This window comes from Rhipicephalus microplus, chromosome 9, assembly GCF_043290135.1.
Source record: "Rhipicephalus microplus isolate Deutch F79 chromosome 9, USDA_Rmic, whole genome shotgun sequence".
Lineage (NCBI taxonomy): Eukaryota > Metazoa > Arthropoda > Arachnida > Ixodida > Ixodidae > Rhipicephalus > Rhipicephalus microplus.
In genome coordinates this window covers 70,482,095-70,505,282 of record NC_134708.1, presented here as the reverse complement: position 1 = coordinate 70,505,282, position 23,188 = coordinate 70,482,095, and the positions used below count along the sequence as shown (strand labels likewise).

Below are 23,188 nucleotides of genomic sequence, written 5' to 3'. Positions count from 1 at the left end.
TTTGCTGCCCTGTATAATTCGAGTTTTTAATGGGAAACCTATTACTTTGTTTTGTAAAAAGTATGGTTCTTGTGGAATAGAGATGTCTTGTTTATGATCTGAATGAGTGATGTTAATGTTCTTTGTTGCTTGAAATGAGCGGCCTAGGTTTATTTGAAGTATGCTCAGTGATTGCGTTCCGTTCATGTTGTTTGTTTTCTCCTTTCCCCCTTTTTTCCCTTTCTCTTGGTTATCGGGTAATGGACCTTTCTTCTCTAGTTTGTATTTCAGTTAGGCCTTTATACCTTTATAGATGGGCTATTACGTCTCTGGTCCTTGTTGCCTGTGCCTGTTTAAACACTGGGAAGTCCAGGCTCAAGAACGAGTGGTCTCTACTCGCAAGGGGGAGTTCGCGTTCACAGGCACAGCACTTCTTCTGTGTGTTCCCACACTGCCTGAGATGATGTGCCCCACCGCAGTCAGTGCATGTTGACTGCCCTTTGCAGAACTTTTTGACGTGCCCGACTTGAGCGCTGTTTTTACAGCGTGGAAGGAATGTGTTGTAAAAGAAGCGACAGCGGGTCCACTTGATGTTGAGGTGTGACCGCCCCTTCAACGCTTCGCTGGCTCGCCTGGTGATGTCGAAGCACTTGGTCATTCCTCCCCTTCCTTTCCATGTCTTAGTGAGGACAAAATCATCTGGAGTGCATCGCAGGTCGTTTTGAGTTATGAAACACGCCTTGATTTCCTCGTCTTATAATTCCTCACTAATTCCGACTACTTTTATTTGTGGTAGCCGCTTTCTTCCCTGCGTCACCTCAATTGCCTTCCCTGTCGCTTCATTGCTTTCCAGTTCCTTCTGGAGCGAGGCAATTGCCTCTTTTGAGGTGGACGAAATCATCACCCCGCCCCGAACTGGTCGCATTTCTACATCTCTCAGTCCGAGGGAACAAGGGTCGATGTTATGTGCTATCAATTTTGATAGCTCGTCCATTCCGTGTGTGTTCGTTCTCACCACTATGGCCTCTCTTTGTTTGGGTCAGCCGATTTGCCCAATAATATCCGCCTGAAGAGAGCTGCGTATCACCTCTGCCATACTTTTGGCGGGACCCTGGCCCCTCCCCATTGTCTCTCGGACCGCTCGCAGCTCTCCCTGAAGGCCTGCAACCTCGTGTGTGGCCTCCAAAATTAGAGATTTCATTTTTGAGATCTTATCAATTATGTGATCCAGCTGTGCCGCTACTATATCGTTTTCGGCCGTTCCAGCTGCAATTACTGAGACAGCCTTGAGCAGTTTCTTGTCCACTTTCATCAATTTTGCCAAGGGTGATGACTTGCCTATTCCTCCGTCTGCCGGCGTTTCAGTGTCAGATGAAATCAACGTCGAAAACTCCCGCTCATATGACCTCCTTTTGCTCAGCTGCGTGGGATAGGGCGGGCGAGGCCTTTCCAGTGCTGCTGTTGTCTTCCTCTGTACTGGAATCTTCTTTTGTCTGGGAGTCCTGCGAGGCAATGTGTTTGCCCGCTTTTCGTGCTCGGCGCTCCTGCCTCAGTGACCCTTCGGCGAAGACTGTATCCCAGGATTCGCCCGACTCGTCCTCGGACGACTCCGTTTCCGTTTGTACAGCAGGGCGCTTAGAGGGTGCCACCCGGACATAACCCAGGAAGTCCTGGGTTTTGTCCCCTGTTTCCTTGCCGCCCTTCGCTTTCGTAGTCTTTTTATCTTTTGAGTTCTTCCCCATTATGTGCTTACTCTATCTTTCCGTCGTCTGCAACTCTAGCTGGCTGCGATGAATCAGCCGAAAAAAAAGTGGGTGAAGGTTTGGTTCTTATCGGCGTGTCTCCTCCCCGACTGCAGGATGTTGCCGCTCCGAGCAAGGGCGAGGGAAGACGCGGGCGCGACGTTTATTTACGTTCTTCCTTTTCTCATCTTCTAACCACTACCAACGCCAAATTCTTCCTAACTCCTTAACTCTTAGTTGCTTGAAGCTATCGAAATAATTTTTTCCACGAAAAGAAGCAGACTGTTGTGTTCTAAAAGTAGGTTTCAGCGGAGTATCGGTCACGTTTGTGGTTATTATTTTAAAAATGTTTTAATGAAATCAGATTTTACTAATTGCTGCCCTAATTAATGTCCTAGAGAGCATGGAGTTGGGCCTCCAGTTAGCCCATTGGGTGCTGTTTATTAATATATTGAACGGACAAGATTTAAGTATGTTTTTGACGTTATGTTACCAAATTATACTTTTAGTGATTATGCCTTATTTTGATCGCGGAATAGCTCCTGAACTATTACCTGTCCTGATGAAACTTGAGTAGTGACCGGGCTACATCTAGGGCTTAAGACTGTATGAGTTAGAAGTTTCCCACTGGATTATTATCAAAGTTACGAGCGATTGTAAAGAGAAAAAAAAATTGCCCGCAGCTTCCCTCGGGGGAACACTGAGGAGGATGCGGACCATATAATTGGTTAACGGGGTGTTAAAGTGCGACTTACTTGGGTCGATGGCTAAATTGGTTAACGTGGTTGTGAAATGGGGTGTTAAATTGCGACTTACTTGGGTCGATGGCTAAATTGGTTAACGTGGTTGTAGGAGGGGGTGTTAAATGAGTGAACACGTACACACGTATGCGAAATGGCGGCGCTGGTCGAAGGGACGTCGATCATTGTGTTTGTGGATTCGTTGGAATTCATTTCACCGCGACCTTGGACGTCAACGCGCCGTGCAAACCAACCGACGAGCGGCAACTGAGCGAGCGAGCGCCGACCTTGAGTATATATACAGCACGACGGCGCATGCACTGTCAGCTGTTGAATGTTCTCGAAGCGCGACGCCACATGCGCGTCCACTGGAGAATCAGGAGAATTGTAGATGTCGAACGCGGTGTGTAGGTGAGGAAGGGTGCAGAGATGGTGGAGGAGTGAAGCGCGCGCGGTGTGTAGAGGAGGAAGGGATGCACAGATGGTGGAAGAGTGGGCGACGGCGCGACGGCGCATGCGCGCGCGTCAGCTGTCGAATGTTCGAGAAGCGGTGCGGACGGCGTACTACAAGGCGCAAGTATAAGATGCTCCGCATCTAAAAACACGTGGTCCAAGGCTTCGATCTGACAGGCGTACCTTTCCCCCGAGAGTGAGCCACCCTTTTCACTATGAGCGAGGGAAGACACGGGTGCCCCACGTTTATATACTTTCCTCTTTAAATTCTTTCCAACTTTGTATCTCTCAGTTGCCTAAAGCTATTAAAATAATTTTTTCAAGGAAAAAAGCTGACTGTTGTGTTCTAAAAAAAGGTATCAGCAGTCTTTCGGTGGCGTTTGAAGTTCTTTTTGGAAAAATGTTTTAATGAAATAATATTTCTGCTGATTGTCCCCTTAATTAAGGTCCTGGAAAGTACACACAGAAACCCCACAACTTGTGCCAAGCGGTTCGTCACACCTGCACAATGCACCAGATGGAAGTTACGATGCAGGATGGTGGGAAGAATGTCGAGGAACGTGCGGACGCTACCGGCGTTTGTAAGCGAGATTTCTGCAAGTTCGGCGAACACGTTCGGATGGAGGAAGATCAACGTATTGAATTCAAGGCACACAAGGACATCTCCATCGAAGAGCTGTCGGCGGCTTGCAAGGACCAGCACTCTCGCCAGACCATCTCAAGAACTATCTGTGCCTTCTTGAACGCTGGGAGAGGTGGGACTATTTTTCTGGGAATCCTTGACAATGGTGATGTCAGTGGTCTCCATCTCACAAAATACCAAAAAGACCCCTTGGCTTTGAGTCTTGAAAACTTGATGCTGCGGTCATCTTTGAGGGTGTGCCAGTCATCTTCGTTCCAGTCATCTTTGAGGGTGTGCCATTGCCAACAAACTAAAGACGTGAGATAAACAGCAAGGAGAGGTTCAGGCCACACAAATTGCAGTGTTCGATGCCATGCTTGTGTGACGATGAAGCTACTGCTCAGCTGAGTGTTGGCGGATTGGTAATGCGGTATGTTGTGGAGATTAGGCTATCTGCATGGGACAGTTCTGACCCGAGAAACAGTGGGTTCAATAGAAGCAAGATGGGCATCCACCCCATGTTTGACAATGAAGAGGATATCTGCTTTTTGCGCCGTCAGGGCAGCAACATCCGGTGCACTTTGCAAGATGTCATCGACATGACCCATCAAGAAGTTAAAAATGCGGACGACGTCACGCTCTTCGTGAGTGGACCTACCTCCCATGGTCGTCAAGTGCGTGAGAGCTTCCAGACTGCCATAAATGCAGTGAATAGCCTCATAGGTAGCGTGGGCCTTGAATTCTTCGCCACTAAAACCGAGGCCCTCCTCGCCCACCTGAGCGAAACAGGCCGCTACAACGTCCCGAAACTGCACCTTCGTGTACACCAACTGCCATGGCTAAAAGGCAACAATTGTACGTAGCAGTATTTGAGAGTTTATGAGGCTTGTCATGGTCGCTCGTGAATGAAGCCTCAAAATGTTGATACTCCGAGGCAACCTTGATGTTCTTGCATTAAGGTCACTTCTGTTTAAAGTGCGAGGTAACACACCTTGCACGTAGTCGCCATCAGCAGATGAGAATGAACCCAGCACAGGTTGTGGTTGGGGAGGGGGGGTGCATTAGGTTGTGAGACAAGTGTGTTGAGAAATGGCACATCGCGCACAGACTGCACACCGTACATGTTGAGTCTTGAGGAGGATTAGTCTGCCTCTTTGTCTGCTATGGCATGTTGTTTTGCTTCTGCGGCCTTTACAGGTACAGAAGGTGTATTTGGAAGTTCGCTTGCTACTCCTGCAGAGTGGGACAGATTAGGCTCAGACAAGGGAGAGTTCTGGCCAGACGCCCGCTTCTCCGTGTCAAGGGCCTCGCCTGGCGAGGTGAGGACTTGAGACCCGAGAACCCTGGAGTCTCTGGTCTCTGTTCAATAGTAGGTGGAGTAGACTCAACTACTGCCGCCTTGGGGGCCGGCGCCACAGCCAATGGCTCGCTCTGCGCAGGCCGAAGGAGTGGCGAGGGCTGGTGCGACACTTCCCTTTGGCGCGCCGCATCAGCATATGTGGGGCCATAAAATGGCGAGACTCTCCTTCTTGCTTCTTTAAATGTAATGTTTTCTTTTATCTTTGAAGTGATGATCTCTTTTTCATTTTTTTCCAGAAAGAACAGGAACGTCTTTCAGAATCTTTGCAGACAGTCAAAACCAAAGATGTCTGTTGCCAACTGCCAAGTAAAACGCAGAAATAAGTTTGTCAAATGTGTCACATCAGGCATCTACGCCACTCCCTTCTGGAAAATGGTACGTAGGGAAATCAGGGAGATGCATCAATGACAGGTTTCCTGAGCACAAAAAAAATAATGTTGGAAAAATTGCTATTGATGGTTTTCTCGCGCAACATTGTAAACAGCTTCAATGTTCCCCTATCTTTGAAAACACAATAATAATAGCTAGAAGCAAATGCGAAATGACTCGTCTTAGAAGCTAAGCAGATTGTGGCACTTGACGATGTGTGTGTGTCAGCCAGTCGTCGATAGCACTGTCAGAAAAATAGTTGACGTATCTGTGCAATACATGAGTTTATCAGCGCGTATATAAGTACCGCTGCACTTATATTTATTTATGTTGATCCTTTATTCACGTGCTCACATGACTGTGACTCAACGGACAAGTGAATGAATGTTCTCTGGTTTCTCAGAACCAACTATGTTAGAAGTTAGCGCTCGGTCTGTCTGCATGTGCCCTCATTTTTTCCTGTTGACATGCGCTACGAGGATACTTACTGAAGATAGGCTTAAGGGCGGATGGATAGCTAAGACCAGGTTTAGAACTGCTACTACCTATCTCTCTGTTATATTTAAAGGAAACTCTAGCAAATTTAAAAGCTGCTTTAAGGCAATTTTCACTAAATGTTTTATGAAGTTAGTGAGAAAATGCGAAGTCACTTTAAAGATAATGATAAATCAGTTAGTTCATTTTTATTTCGAAGGAAAATATGTGAAAACGTCTTGCATATAAGTTGATGAAAACGGTTGTGGGTAATAAATGTGCCTAGGCTGGTCTTCATGACCAAAATAATAATTCCAGTCATGGCCAATATTTAGTGAAAAATTTGCTTTTTTCATGACACAAACTTTAAAGCTCTTTTTTTAAGAAAATCGTTCGAAAAAAAAAACATTGCAGTGGGAGCGCCCATATTTTGCTTCAAAGGGGCGCATGTTATTCAAAAACAAGTTATGAAAGTTTTCACTTGGTAGCTGCAGTGGTTACAAAGAAAATACTCTTTTTCTGGCGAAAGCTAGTGGTTTAGAGGAAATGCTATTTAGGGTTCGGGTGGCCGTCAAGTAAGAATAAAATGGTCCCGCAGCATATTCTTCGCCATTATACATGATGGTGAATATTATACATAACAATGGCGGATTATGCATAATACAATATATAATGTTTGTTATGAGGGTTCGTGTACTTGTAATTAAAAAAAAATCCCACGTAGCACTTAAAACTTTGCAGTTCATGCACTCTCTGGCGGAATCTCGGTGTGTTTACTGGGCACTTGGTGGTACTGCTTGCTAATAATTCTCGCCTCTAGTGCAGATTTGCTGAACACTAAGGCACTGAAGCGTTTTAAGTGCGTTTGTGAAGAAGTTCACAGCTGTGGAACACCCGGAATCGCAAGAATTGCAGAACCCATGACCACAACGTGGACATGCCAACATAGAAAACACAAATATAAACAAACTTTCTCTGAAATTGAGGTATTAGTGACTTTTAGCTGATGCGTATACTTCTTTGTGTTACCGCGTTACTGGGACTAGAGTTTTAGCAACGTTTTGCTCCACAGAAATCTTTACATTCGTACGTAAACCAGTACACGATGGTTATGTATGCACACACACATGCTCTATTTCATTTAGGTAAGATTCAATAGGCGCTGTAGAGAAATAATTATATAGTGTAATATATAAAAGAACAAATTTTCAAGATTTATTCAATAACCAAAATAATTGAAGTTGGCTACGCGCATAGGGCTTGAGCTAGCTCCCTCAAAACGCTCAACTGGTTCAACTATTCAACGTTAAGCGGCTAGGCGCATTCTTTATTTGGAGCGAAGAATTGGTCGTCGATATCGCAACGAGTGTGCTTTAAGATTCCTTCCTATAGTGAACCATCTTCCATAGAAGTATATTGATGATTTATTAATTATGGAGTTCCTGTAGCAGTAGCCACGGAGCAATTTTCGCAAAAACCTCTCGTTAGGTATCGATGCCATGTATACAAGAACCTTGTACCGGAACTTCAGGTTCCACAGAGGCGATTTGGACGACCTGATCGCTGGCATGCTCATTCCAGGCGAAGTGATAATTGTGCAACGCGTCCAGTTGTCAGATCCCGAGGTTTTGCGTACGACAATGCAGCGCCTCACTTATCCAAGTGAACTTTGTGATCTGGAGACGATATTGAACTGCTACAGCTCCATGATCTCGAGTGAGGTATTCAATGTAGTGGTCCACATCGAATGTTACCTGGGACACCAGCTGGAAGATCTTACACTTTACAGCTGGACACCTGCTTGCAGATCTTACAATTTACAGCTGGATGAACCTCCTGGATCTTCAAGTGTTTTCTCTTAATTTGTGAATTGCTAAATTGTTTATTTAGCATGCTTAATAATGTATTATATGTTATTATTGCCTGGCATATAATGATTCAAATTTTCATTCTCCAGTCAGTACGAAAAGACACAGTGAGTAGCTTTGGTTCCTGTTATCGTTTGTAAAAACGCAAAGGGAGAGTTCCCTTCATTGCGGATAGTTATGACAGTAACGTAAAATCAACCAAACAAAAGCTCAAGCGCAAGTGAAAACTTTGATATGTGGGGTTTAACGTCCCGAAACCACCATATGATTGTGAGAGACTCCGTAGTGAAGGGTACCGGAAATTTCGACCACCTGGGGTTTGTTAACGTGCACCGAAATCCGAGCACACGGGCCTACAACGTTTTCGCCTCCTTCGGAAATGCAGCCGCCGCAGCTGGGATTCAAACCCGCGACAAGCGGGTCAGCAGCCGAGCACCTGACCACCACGGCGGGGCCAAGTGAAAACTTTGGGTTTGGTCACATTTGTTCTGCTATGTCTATACTCAATGAAAAGGAGCAAAGATAGTGTTTATTGCTGCAATCATATCTCAAAACAGAACCTGTCTATAAATTCTATTAGCAGCTTTTTTGACTGTTTTTTGTTGTCGCTTTCAGGCCGTGAACCAAAAGGATGCTGCACTGAAGACCTGCTGAGGCTTCATAGGTGGCACGACACAACGAATTTTCGGGCATATATATGCTCCAGAAGGAGCACTACTCTGAGCATAAGTGGTTTCATTTGCACAACTACTCGGCCGTTATGTGTGCCAATGAAATCATTTGCCAGCTAGATGGCCTATTCAAGAGATGGCGCCACGATGCTGGTAAGTGAAAAGAGTAAAATTGTGCGCTTGCATGAAGTTTGGTTGTAGCTGGCAAATTGTTTGACGTGCCGCAGACGTACATGAGGCAGGACTCACATGCTACGAACCTAGCTGAGCACTAACCTTTTGGTGTGGTAACAATGTTATTTTCTCAAGACAGTGATTGATTGATTGATTGATTGATTGATTGATATTCTTACAAGAAAACGTATATTTACAGATATTTACAGCGATTACACGTGATGACAATGCCTGGCGCACTGGCGGGCTGGAACCAGTCTCTATCCACTTCGTAGTCTTTTCTTTCAGTCTGGGACCCTCTACTGCTTTATGCCCCAATCCCACTACTGCCTTGTGGCACTACCCCGCGGCGTTAAAGCGCCGACCCGGCGCTTGTCACGAAAGGGGAGTGTTGGGTCACACATAAGGCTTCAGTCTGATGACGTGCACAACAGTGGATGGTGGTGGCATTGAGTGCGCTTCGTCGACGACTCGCTGTATCTCGTAGGTGAGGTTGCTGATCTTGCGAAGGACTTTGTATGGTCCGTCATAGCGAAATAAAAGTTTTTCTGAGAGGCCGATGTGACGACATGGGGTCCACAAGAGTACGAGAGAACCTGGTGCATACGAAACTTCGCGGTGGTGACGATCGTATCGATCTTTCTGAGAGGCTTGAGAAAGCATGAGTCGTTCGACGACGCCTTTGGCGAGCATTTTCTCGACCTCTTTCTGGATGACAGAGCGTTCGGCAGCGGAGACGCGGTAAGGGCGGCGATGAATTGGGTTGGCATCGCCGGTGTTGATGTGATGGGTCACAACTGATGTCTGGCCTAAAGGGCGGTTGTCAAGATCGAATATTTCCGCATAGGATGTCAACAGACGGTGGAGGTCTTGTGCTTCGGAGGGCGAAAGATCTGGTGCTATCATTTTGGCAATGTCAATGCTTGACAGGTTGGGCGCAGTGAGCAAGTTGACGTGCGGAGTAGGTTGCTGAGCCGACAGTTCAGAAATATCACACTCTTGCAACGACGACATGACGCCTAGTTTAATACCAGCAGGAAGCACATGCGTGGAGAAACCAAAGTTCAAAAGAGACAGATGGGTCTGATTGTGGCATACTCTCACCACGGTGTGCGGAACAGCAATGGAGTGCTTTAGCACAACGTCGGTAATAGGTGAAACGACATATTCACCATCGCGCACAGGCGGATCACACACGAGCTGCACGTAAGTCGCGGCTTGCGGCGGAAGATGCAGGAACTCGGTGGCACAAAGGCGACTTTGAGCGTCATGGGCAACAGCGGCGTCAAAAGGCAGTTCCAACTGAAGAAGTCCCGTCGAGCAGTCGATAAGGGCGGAGTGCGCAGAGAGAAAGTCGAGGCCAAGAATCACGTCATGTGGGCACTGCTCAAGCACGGTGAACAATACGACGGTCTGGCGCCCAGCAATACACACGCGAGAGGTACACATGCCGAGAACGGCAGATGTGCTCCCATCGGCAAGCATTACTGCACACTTAATAGGAGGCGTGATCACTTTTCGCAGTTTAATACAGAGAGCAGCGCTCATGACTGAAATGTGTGCACCAGTGTCTATGAGGGCTGTAACGGTAACGTCATCCACCAAAAGGTCCAAAATATTGCGGCGTGTAGGAATCGTCAGCAGAGGATTTGCAGAATGGGTCGTTAATGCAGCGTCACCTCCGGGAGCTGCATGGTCTAGTTTCCCGAGGTTGAGGGCCCAGGTCGTGCAGGGGACCTGGATCGAGAAATCATCGGCGAGAAAGATCGGCGGCCTTGGGGTGATGGTGACCGGCTGAACCTTCGGCCCTGAACGTTAGTAGGAGCAGGCTGTGGATCGTGCGGAGTAGAAAAGCGGCGAGAACTGCCTTCAAAGCGACGCCATGCCCCAGTGTTCCAAGATGAATTGGATGACCAACGATCGCGACAGTAGCGTGCAATGTGGCCGGCGCGAGAGCAGTGAAAGCAGATCGGTCTATCATCCGACGTTCTCCATTCAGCAGGGTTCCGGTAGCGGGAAGGGTAGCGTGAAGGGTACATCGGAATCTGGTTTACAGAAGCCGAGCTCTCGGTGGGGCGAACGGCGCAAACAGGTGTGATGCCGAGATTTGCTATTTCTTGGCGAACGACGGCTTGGATGAGGGAGACGGTGGATGCGTTGTCTTTAGGACCGTCAGAGGCGATGGCTGCAGGAGCCATTGCTTCGAGTTCGCGGCGAACGATTCGGGTGACATTTTCGGACGATGTAGCTTGCGTGAACTTGGGGCTGTCTTCACAGGTCGAAGTGGCTGCAGTATTAGGCAGACGCGCAAACTGGCGGGTTATGCGACGGTTCTTGGCGTGCTCGAAGCGCTGACACTCCTTCACAACCGCGTCGACGGTGGCGCAATCTTTAACGATCAACAAATTGAAGGCGTCATCGGCAATTCCCTTCAATATGTGAGCGATTTTGTCAGTTTCGCTCATGTTCTCGTCCACCTTTCGACAGAGGCCCAATACGTCCTGTATGTAGGATACATACGATTCCGTCGATGTCTGCACGCGACATTCCAGGTCTTTCCTCGCGGCCTGCTGTCGCCCAAATGGCCTGCTGAATAACTCGAGAAGCTTCAATTTGCAAACGTCCCAGCTGGTCAACTCCGACTCATGCGTCTCATACCAGGTGAGCGCCGTATCCCGCAAATAAAATACAACGTTGGCCAGCATCAACGTAGGGTCCCACCTATAGTATTCGCTCACGCGCTCGTACAAAGCGACCCAATCTTCAACATTCACCTTGTCCTTGCCTGTGCCCGAGAAGGTTCCGGGGTCTCGTGGAGGCAGGAGAATCAGAGGAGGCAGCTGGTGCTGGTGCTGCTGGTGCTGGTGCTGGTGCTGCTGGTGCTGGTGCTCCTGGTGCTGGTGCTGGTGCTGCTGCTGCTGCAGCTGCGGCTGCTGTTGCTCTTGTGGGTGGGCCTGTTGAGCCATTGCAGGAAAATGAAGGTGGCGACCACTCCGAAGTTCCGTGTTGGTTTGCCGGAAAAGCCAGAGGTAGGCGTACCCAGCACCTCCACCAATAATCTTACAAGAAAACGTATATTTACAGATATTTACAGCGATTACACGTGATGACAATGCCTGGCGCACTGGCGGGCTGGAACCAGTCTCTATCCACTTCGTAGTCTTTTCTTTCAGTCTGGGACCCTCTACTGCTTTATGCCCCAATCCCACTACTGCCTTGTGGCAATATGTTGTGTATAACGTCTCGAAACCACCATATGATTATGAGTGACGTCTTAGTGAAGGGCTTCGGAGATTTCGACAACCTGGGGTTCTTTTACGTGCTCCCAAATGTGAGCACACGGCCCTACAGCGTTGTCACCTCCATGGAAGATGGAAGCGCCGCAGCCAAGATTCAATTCCGCGACCGGCGGGTCAGCTGCCGAGTACCTTAGCCACTAGACCACCGCGGCGGGGCACCCAAATCTGCTTCGGGCAGTGAAACAGTCTGTCTGCATAACGACATTCTATCGCAGACATGCATTTATCCCTGCTGAGGAGAGATAATGCATATATCACAGTCAGGTGCACAAGAAAGCCTCTGTGTCATAAACATCCAGAACACAGTTTCAGTTTCTGGGCAGGCACCGAAAGAAGCAACAGCAGTATGTAGATTGCTGCGATTGGCACCACCCTCATAGGTTGACAAGAAATTACTTATATACCTCTCATTTGAGTTACGTCTCAAAGATCCTTTTCTATAATATTGAGGAATAAATCGTTTAGTTTTTGACCGTGTGACTGAACACAACTCTAGATGAGTTTTTTTTTTCTGACCGCTGCTTCATAGTCCGCTTAAAATATATGCATTCACGTAATGAAACGTGATGCCACATGTTCAGTGACATGAATGTCCCACACGATGTCATTGCGCCACATTTACGTCATCAAGGCATCCATATTGGGGAACCAGTACGTGACGAAGCTGCGACAGTGACGTTACGTGCAAGCGATCTATTGTCCATGTTCAAAACTCGTGACACCTTTTGCTCTGTTGCAGGCATACTGAAGACACCGCGCTGTATTAGAACATCGTGATAGTTGGCAGGTGTCACACGTTAGTTACATATGAGGACAGGGTGTACCAGCTAAAGCGTCTCCTTCTGAAGCATAATGGGTGCACCCACTTGTAGCCCTACCAAGAACATTTCAATAAGTGCATGAGCACTGTACGGAAAGGTGTAGCGTGGGACTTCGGCAAAGTGGCTGCTGACTTCGCATTTGTGGAACTTCACAGGAATGCAAGAGTGACGCGCCAAAGTGAGGAGGATGTACTAGATTGCTACGCTTCTCACCAACTGCCACATCGGCCTGTACGACAACCTGGTGTCTAAGTATTTTGGCCTTGCACCACCATCACTCTGTGAATATAGCATTCGATTGAAATAATAATAAATGTATGCTTGTTTTCTTTTCATTCTACTGCTCCAATATTCATTTTTATTCTTCTGTACCAGCACAACTGATTGGTGCAGAAACTCAGTGTCGAATGATGCTGTGGCACGGGGGTGAAGTGCGTGAATTCTCGATATGTGAACCTCGATCTGACAGTGGAAGACAATGATGGATAAACTAAAGCTAAATGCCTAACGCCGTTTGATCAGCAACTGAACTACTGAAATAATTCATTTACCTACCGACAACGCCTCACCGGAAGCACTCGCGCCGTATGTATGTTCAATCGTGGGTTCGGGCACCTTTGGCGCGGTTTTTAACTGCTTCCGTTGCGCATATAAACACGCCACTTCGTGGAAACACTTGTGAAGAATGCTGAAATATTGTGCCACAAAAATTAAAAAAAATGACATTTACAGTCCATGTTGCCCTCCACCTTCCTGCCATAAATTTTGGCAGAAGAGGACAGCTCTACTATTCAAACCACATGACGTCACACAGGCTGTGGCAATATGGCGGTCCCAGACGGGGGGCAGGGTTTACAGACGGCGACTTCAACATTTCGTTTTGCACTGAAATAATTTTCACAGCCAACTTTTCTTGTTTGATTACGCATAATAGAGCGTATACTTTGATATTTCACCGAAAACCAAAATTTGATGGGTCACCATGTGACGGACCCTTCAACAAAAAAAGAAAAGACAGCAGCTAGAGCCACCGCTAAGAACGCGAAATTTAAGCACGTGCATCAAGAATTTATGAAACGTTATAGGCGACTAGGAACAATATATCATAATGGTGGCGGGGCTACAGGTAGCAGAAGCAATTTTGTTGACCTTCAATTCCTCCATGGTGCCTCAAACAGCCAGTCATCTACCTGACAATACCAGGCATCCAGAAAAAAAGGTGATTTCTCAATACCAGTCCTCAAGCAGCTCGCATTACTTCTGCTTTACGAGAAGTACCAAGACTGCACCCACGTCTACACCGACGGCTCCGTCCTGCCAAACAGCTCATTTGCGGCGGTCGTTATTCCAACGCACGCCACAACCATCAAATTCAGGACAGCTCATGCAACCATAACAACGGCAGCAGAGCTTGCAGCGCTTCGCGCTGCGCTGCGTTTCATTAATGACCAAAGCACGCAACGGTGGACGATTTTTTGCGACTGCAAGGCGGCACTGCAGTCACTTCTGTCAAATCTACACCGTGGTCCACACGAGAAGTTGGTATTTGAAACAGCAGAAATGCTACACCACATAACAGAGAAAGGGCACCACGTTATATTTCAGTGGTTGCCAAGCCACTGTGGAATTATCGGTAACGAACGAGCTGATCAAGCAGCCCGGTCCGCCCATAAAGAAGACAACGACCAGTCAATACCTCTCTCAAGAACGGACGCTCCTAGGAGGCTCCGCATGCTTGCTCGCCAACGCTCCATGGCTCTTTGGAATGAGCCTCTCTTTACGCATGCAAGATTACGATCCCTTGATCCAACGTTAAGCATGCAGCTTCCAACAAAAATTCGACGAGGCGACGCTACTACTCTGTGCAGACTATGGTTGGGTGTCGCGCTTACCCGTGCGTACGCGTTCCGCATAGGTATGGCCGACACCGCCGACTGTGCACACTGCGGAGATGAAGAAACAATTCGACATATACTGTGTGACTGCCCGAAATACAACCTGGAAAGACAACACCTTGCTAATAAACTAAACAGGTTAGATGACCAGTCGCTTTCAGAAGAAAGGATACTGCGCCATCGTCATGACTCATCGTCACAGAAGAAAGCCGTGCAAGTGCTATTGGGCTTCATACGAACTACTGGCCCGTCGGAACGCCTCTGAGTGGACTGATTTTGTGTGTGCGTGTGTGTCGGTGTTTTCCTCTTATTTATTTTTTTTAACTCTTTCTTTCTCTTTCAACCCCCTATTCCCCAACCCTAGTGTAGGGTAGCATACCGGATACTAGCATCTGGTTAACCTCCCTGCCTTCCTCTTTTCTAGTTTCTCTCTTTCTCTCTCTTGTTGAAATTCCTTTTCATGCGAAAGGGCCACGAACTGATGGAGTAATGCAAGACCAAATGCTACCATTTGTGGTATAGAATAACGCTGTAAAGTGCTATGTGTGACGACCGAAGAAGATACATAAATATCGTATGCGTCAAATAGTTGCCTGGTAAGAATGCTTGTGTTAAATACGTTCTTCTTTTTGTCCCAAGAAAGCAATGCAGCAGACATTTAAAGGGGGCTAGAACAGCAATTAAAAACTGAGACCAATGTATGTAGGTCTGATGGTCCGGTCACCCTCTCGAAGAAGCAACCAGGTTCGTCTGGCTGTAAGCTGTTGTGAAGGAAGCTCACATAGAAAGGGCAGCGCGAAAACTCGGGGTGTGTGTAATACGCTTACTTGTGTCACTGTATTCATGCTACAAAGTGCGAGGTATATTGCCACAAGGTATATGTGAGCAGACGTCTTATAGGTAGAAGGGGTACTGTGACCACAGTGATGACAGCCTGTTTTTTGTCATAGCTATAGCTATAGCCACACCGTGTTCCAAATATGTCGTCGCAGTACAACCATGTTTGAGTCTTTCGCCAGTAAAGGCGCTAAACAGATTCACATTGGGCTTTGCGGCTGCTTTATTTCGTGGGTATTAGCTGGGCTTATGGTCTCTATAAGGGTATCCCACTAACCAAGGGGAGCAGCTCCAACAGCCGAGCATGAAATCAAAGAGTATCGATGTTCTCGGTGGAGTAGACCGATGTCTAGGGGATTTGGCTTCCAGACGTCGTCGGGGCGAGACGAACGCTCCGGGCTTGCTATTGCTGCTTCACCAAATCCCACAAGGCATCGACTCGGCTACGTTCGCGTCAATTATTTTGGGGGGGTTCATTCGTCTAGCACTACGGTCAACGCATGACCTCAAAAGTGTCCTCAAACACTTACGAAGCACCTATTTTCTGTTTCTGCTTTGCGTAGACCGATGACTAGAGATAATATTAGAATAAGACAAAGCAGCGATATCATTTTAGCATTTTAATTACTATTGTCACAGCATCGCTGCTGACCGCATCATATCGTAGTGCACGCTCACCTGTGCATGGCACGCGGTAATTACGGAGGGTGGCTGCCACCACATGACTGAATAAATGTGACGCTACAAGCTATCGTGCCGTGACATAAAAATCGTAGCGACAACGGTGTTTCGTTTTTTTTCACTTTTTTATCGTCAAATAGATGCCATCGAAAGAAAATCCTGCAAATACAGAAATCGAAAAGGTGAAGTTTGCTTTCCTTTTGGTTCAAGGTTAGACGCTTGCACGTGTCGGATTGTGCGTTTATACCGAAGGTTTCTCTCTCCTCTCACTTCTCGCGTTCCTTGTGCATCGTTTCGCGTGGTGCCAAGTCCAAGCGGTGTATTTGTTCCCTTTCATACAACGATATGTCACCTCCCCGTTGCAATTCGAGTGGCTATACTTAAGAACCTGCGAAGCCTCTGAAGGATCCCAGAAAGATTTGCCTCGCCCCGCGAAGTTCTACTAATAAGCACAACCTTGCTTCAACTGCATCGTTCCACAAATCCCCGTGTCTGAATGCGAGGAGGCAGATGTGGATTAAAGCGCTGGGGATCAAAAAATTGCCCGCAGCTTCCCTCGGGGGAACACTGAGGAGGATGCGGAGCATATAATTGGTTAACGGGGTGTTAAAGTGCGACTTACTTGGGTCGATGGCTAAATTGGTTAACGTGGTTGTGAAATGGGGTGTTAAATTGCGACTTACTTGGGTCGATGGCTAAATTGGTTAACGTGGTTGTAGGAGGGGGTGTTAAATGAGTGAACACGTACACACGTATGCGAAAGGGCGGCGCTGGTCGAAGGGACGTCGATCATTGTGTTTGTGGATTCGTTGGAATTCATTTCACCGCGACCTTGGACGTCGACGCGCCGTACAAACCAACCGACGAGCGGCAACTGAGCGAGCGAGCGCCGACCTTGAGTATATATACAGCTCGACGGCGCATGCACTGTCAGCTGTTGAATGTTCTCGAAGCGCGACGCCACATGCGCGTCCACTGGAGAATCAGGAGAATTGTAGATGTCGAACGCGGTGTGTAGAGGAGGAAGGGTGCACAGATGGTGGAGGAGTGAAGCACGCGCGGTCTGTAGAGGAGGAAGGGATGCACAGATGGTGGAAGAGTGGGCGACGGCGCGACGGCGCATGCGCGCGCGTCAGCTGTCGAATGTTCGAGAAGCGGTGCGGACGGCGCGGACGGCGCGGACGGCGCACTACAAGGCGCGAGTATAAGATGCTCCGCATCTAAAAAGTACACACCGTCAAATGTGCGCATTGAAATTCCCTGTAGATGCCTTCGAGCATCGACATTATGGTTGCACATCAGGCTTCCACCTCGTTGCGACGCGATACCGATGTGTTTCACAGCAGTGTCTGTTCTTGGTGCTGACCATAGTCCCAAGGATTCGCAAGACCATACAACCGTGAGTATACTCGAATGTTGAGCAATGCCACTGTAATTGCTACAGCGAAACTCGCTTCACTCAATTTCCTTTAGACTTAGACTGCAGCACCTGCACTTAGAACTGATTAACGGTCCTAAGGATTAGCAAGCCATCATAACTATCAGTGTACCTCGACGTAAAGCCATCGCGCTGTCATTGCTAAAGAGAGATACGGCCTCTAGCCCTGTTCATAGACGTACTGTGCATTGTTTAAAAGACAGTATGATATGACGTATTGATGCACACAAGCGACACCAATGGCACCATTGAGCTACAGCCTTTACCGCCGTCCAACGTTGGCCTTGAAAAACGTGTGTGGTAATAGAACCCACGTCACCTCTTAAGCGTTACCTCAAAAAGAGGGCTTCAAACTAAATTGCATCTACATGGAAGCGAAGTGCTTTACCTCAAGACCGCAGCTATGCTTCAAATTGTGTCGCAAAAAGACCCTATAAGTGCCTCATGAAGGGCACGTGGTATGCAAAATTTAGGCAATATTTTATTGCTGTTTTGTTAACAGAAAGTACATATATTAGCACAATGACGTGTAAAAAAACTAAGCAACCGACACTATACTCACTTAAGTGCTTATTAAATCGTGTTCTTCCAATTAAAAATATTTTGCATAAATTTTTGGCGTGTGCATCAACTTACTGATCATCTTACAGATACACGTCTCTAACAGGAAACCACATAAAAGAACAAAAGGAATACGAGAACACAAAATGAACGTAGCACATTAAAAGTTACGGCCAGAAGAGTGGCAAGTGCAACATCACGCTTGTACACTTTTTTTTTACTTTCTCTCGAAGTAATTCTTACAATGAATGTTTGTGGCATTATTTAAACTAATTGAAGCTGTAATTTATAGTTTATTTCACATAGCAGACATAAGAAGCATACTATATGATTACTACATTCCAATGGTTAGGAATGCTTACAGTGACTTAAAACAAACAAGAAATATGCGTGCACTGAGCCGAGCTCATGAATTTTCGCTCCAGTGAACCACCTGTACTAGTGTGTCGCTGTCAGTCAAGTAGACGGAAACCTTCTGGTGGTAATGTGGAAAAGTAAGCTCGAACGAATCTTTTTCATTTTATATTGTACGTGTTTAACTGTTATTGAGCCTAAATTGTGTTTTTTTTATTCTCACATCAGGCATGCTCAACAACCTAGTCAATGTGTGTACGGGCCACGACGTTTCTTACCCAGGATGCCTTCATTCCGACATACCTGACGGGAAGTGGCTTTAACCGGGTAGTGTTACGCATTGTAAGTGTCAGGGCAGTTGACTGAGAGAAAATTAATTTTTTAGGTACACCGGCCTACCCGCGGGTTGTTGCTGCGTAGCAATGGAGCCAACTTTGCTTGTAAGTATGGTGAACTTTTCGTCACCTGTCCAGACTTCAATCCTGGAGTCATTCAACGACTTTCTCACGTAGTTTGCTCAGAAGTCGGTGGCATTTTTCTCAAAGATAATACGTGCCAGGTATTGAGCGGACTTTTAGTGCGGCGATATAGTTCGAGTACCTTAGTACCGACGGTGCTCCACTGACGTTCAATAGCTTCAGTAGAACGCAGCTGGTCATCGTCCACAACAACGAGGATTCTGAACATGCACAAAGCACCACAAAAGCTGGAGAGCAAAAATGTCAAAAAAACCTTGTGCGATCCAAGAAGGTCGAAGAGTTTGTTGGCCCGACCAAGGCAACTCCAACATATGGTCGGTGTCTAAAACCTAACGAACAGTTATTAGAGAGCACCGGACTCCATACAACCAAGCTACCAACCAACCCAACCCAACAAGCACAAGTAGCCCTGTCCTGTCAGACTTCTTTGCCGAAACGTTCTGCGCACTAAGAAAGTATGTTCCTTTTAGAATAGCATTGTTTATATTTGCATGTTTATATTTGCCTACCTAGGAAAGCTTATTGATAAAGTGGTACTGGTTTGAGGTTCTTCACAGTCAGTAATTAAAGCACGAAAGTAGAAAAGTGGCACCAGCCACAACCTGTACCCAATGTCTCATCAGAGAGTGACAAGGCCTACAAAGCAGTATATACTATAGCTTTTTTACTCACAGCAATCACGATTCCCCAAACAGCCTAGCGGACCATGGACGGAGCGCAGTGCGAGTAGCTGATAGAAGCAGCACGCCCATTATGGGTATGTGTCCTGCTCACGTTACTCTTGCCAGCTACATCGCTTCAGTTCTCCTCGAAACGCTAATATCCCCTCTGCAAGTCACCATCACCCGAGTGTACAAGTGTGGAAGTCAGATTCATCACAGAGTTTCTATGACGTGCTGCTACGTATGCCACTATGTGGCCCATTAGCGATGTGCTCAAAATGTGAGTGTGGCTCCACACCATGCACATTTACTGATAATTGGTTTTCTTAGGGTACACTCTGCGTAACCTGTGTAAACGTTGGAAAGTGCTCATTGGCAGATCATGCTGGTCCCTTGTTTCTTCTTCAGGTTACGGCGATGGCGGCATCTTGCATTCAGGAATTCGGGAGCCTTTGGCATTTAGGAATTTCTCTTGGCGCAATGGGTGCTCAGATGTCCTGTGGCAATAGGTTTGCAATATCTCTCTTGAGTCGACTCAGTCCGACTATGATAGAGCCGTGAGTGTGCGTGATTGTGGGTGAGGAATATCTTGGTGAGTCTGAGTCCAAGTAAGACTGGTTGAGGAAAACTTTAGAGTCATTTAGAGTGAGCCCTATGCGCACAATATATTTTAGTGGGTCTGGGTGAGCTCCACTTTTCGTTGCTGACCTATAGTAATATTTACTTCTCTTCGGCATTGTAGTATCAAGTTTATTTAACGTTTATGTTAGTGTCGATTCAGACCTATCTCAATGTACTTGGGTGCATACCCCACCTCAATATTTATTGATCAAATGCGTAAGCAAAGAGTGTCGGGGTGTTATAACCTCCCAGCACAAGCGTTTTCATAGGAAGACATAGATAATAACTATCTTGTGCGAGTCACGTGTTTTATAAGAAATCCTTACTGGATTGTGTGATAATGCGTATTTGAAGGTACAAGATTAGAAGGCGTATTGTAGAGCACCAAATATGTGAGATACTTGCGTAAAAGAGCATTCACATCAAGATCGAAATACCTAATTTCGCGAGAACGGACACTCGAGTCGGCTCACTTAAGCTCAATCGGAGTGAGACCCGCTGAGTAGGGGCTAATGTGCTGGCGAATTTGACTTCGAGGGAGTGCCGTTGACAAAAAATGTAGTGATTCTGCGTCCAAGTGAGTCCTCAAGGTGAAATATGTTTCTTGAGTGAGTTTGAGAGAGCTCCAATCTTTTTGCCTACCCAAGGAGGTATCGTCCGCAGCTCGGCTTGCCCTACCTCCAGCAAAGTACTCTGCCCATTCATCTCCCTCCATGCCGAAGTGAGCCGGACCCCTTGTCACGCCGTGATCCTAGTGTCTCTTCGTACCACAAATATTTGCAGTAGTTGTAAGGGTACATTGTGAGAGCCAGTTTCGGAAAAGGCGAAACGTTGTGAGGTAAAGCACCTGCCAAGAAATAGGCGGCAGGCCGCATATGCATCTGTACGAGCAAAGCTGCTCGGTCACTGGCCTCCATGTCTTGTTTGGCCGAAGCTACGGCTGTGGCTACAGCTATTACAGTTGATCTGTTCCGTACGGTCACTGCAGTGGTTGTTGGCCCTTGGTTAGTCACAACTGAATCGAAGACAGTGATGGTACTTGCATATTTATAGTAGGGTCCTGTCTATGAAGTACGTATTATGATTGTCTCATTGCTTTCGTAAAGTGGCCTCCTGAGCACACTGCCACGCATTTCGCAGGATGGATTCGGTGCATGTGGAAATGAGTTGGGATTACGAGGGTCCTCTCTTAGGTTTCAGATGTTTGTAGTGTGGTCTCACCCACGCATGACTGTGGCGTTATTGGGTAATGTGAAGCTGAAGGGTTAAGCGGCCCTAGTGTTCCATCCTAACCCTTTCTTTATACCAAGGACAAGCTAAGCTCCTTTACTGAGATTGTATTGCTCCTACCCACAAAAGAGATGGCTTAGAGGTGACAAAGTTAAGTTACCCTAATTAATTTTGCTTGGTCCTCTAACCTTTTACAAAATGGTGCGGTAAAAATTTTAAACGTTTGTTTAAAGTATAGACTTAGGCTGAGAAAGGACTTCATTCTGCTAACTTGAACTAGAAACAGGCATCCCCCCCTGTGTTTTATTTAAAACAGTATGCTAAGTGCAACCTGGGCTAATCTCCGATCTGCAGGTGGGTATTTGCCGATGCCACAATGAGCAATGAGGGCCAAAACAATTCAAAAAGTAGTAATTTATCATGCAGCGTACTGCTTTATTCGCCGCCGTGTTCGCTCCGTGTATCTGTGCCGATGTGGGCGCCAGACTAAGACGGAACCATCAGGTTCCGTGGGGCGGCTTTCAGCTCTCCCATAGTATAGTACCAAGTACTTTAAATCGTTAACCACATCTTCTAAACACGCGTATTGCTACCACGTAGTAGAGGTTATTGTATTCAAATTCGTCAAAGATGTTTTCGAAGCACACAAATCATCTCATCCTTTGTTCGTGGATGGGACGGCATTCTGTTCCACAGTAGGGTGTACCAAGTACCGTAAATCGTTAAATCCCTTTTCAAATGCCAAGCATTTCTTAGCGAACTTCGGCGACTTTGAGCATATCTATCTATCTATCTATCTATCTATCTATCTATCTATCTATCTATCTATCTATCTATCTATCTATCTATCTATCTATCTATCTATCTATCTAGCCGCCTTCGACTTTTAGCTCTCCTGGCTGCTTAGATAATGTTATCGACACCAAACTTCGTATGGAGTAACATTACTGTATGACGAGCATATCTGACTAGTCACAACATGAAAATCATGACATGTATGTAATGATTTACATTTCATGGTATTGCTTTTCTTGCAGTGGTTTTGTTCAGATAACATGTTGAAAAACTGGTATGGTATGACATAATTGAATGGCAAACACAAGCGACAGACTCAACATAAAAATCAACACTTCCGTGTCATATAACAACATGACTACATGCCATGCTCATGATGCCCTCTCGGCCATTTCGCTAGCGTCACATATACCAAATTTGGTATTACGCTACGTGAGTGGATGGTGAAGGTATGCGACTGGTGCAAACATGATAATCATGAGATGCGTGTCATGTAACAACATGAATACATGCTACGCTCATGATGCGCTCACGTTCCACTAGCTTCACATGTACTAAATTTGTTGTTACGTGACGCGAGTGGACGACATAGGTTAATGACACGTCCAAACATGATAATCACGACATGCGTGTCATGTAACAACATGACTACATGCCGCACTCATGATGCGCTTGCGGCTGTTTCGCTAGCTTCACATATGCCAAATTCGTTATTACGTGACGTCAATGGATGACGAAGGCATGCGACTGGTGCAAACATGATAGTAAAACTCAACTTTCTACCCACTCCCTCTGTTCCCTTGAGCAGAGCTCTCCCAGCTGCGTAGCGGCTGTTGCTATAGAAAAGAGTGGAAGGTTGGTTGCTTCTCGGTGTCCGTCTTGTCTTGTCGTTGCTGCTGCTGCTTGTTCGGGGATGGAGGCCAGCACATTTCAAACGTTGCAACAACTAGACTTTATATACAGAAACTTAAGTACATATTTTCTTTGTACAACTTCGTTTTCGAGTCGATGCAGTTCGTCACGCGGCCATTGGTGACCAATGGAAGTAACACCTTGATGGCCA

At 46.6% G+C, this 23,188-nt stretch overlaps 1 pseudogene; it reads left to right on the top strand.

Annotated features, from left to right (window-relative positions):
• The first annotated feature begins 3,385 nt into the window (after window positions 1–3,385).
• LOC119164791 (uncharacterized) lies at window positions 3,386–8,261 on the top strand (annotated as a pseudogene).
• Window positions 8,262–23,188: the final 14,927 nt, after the last annotated feature.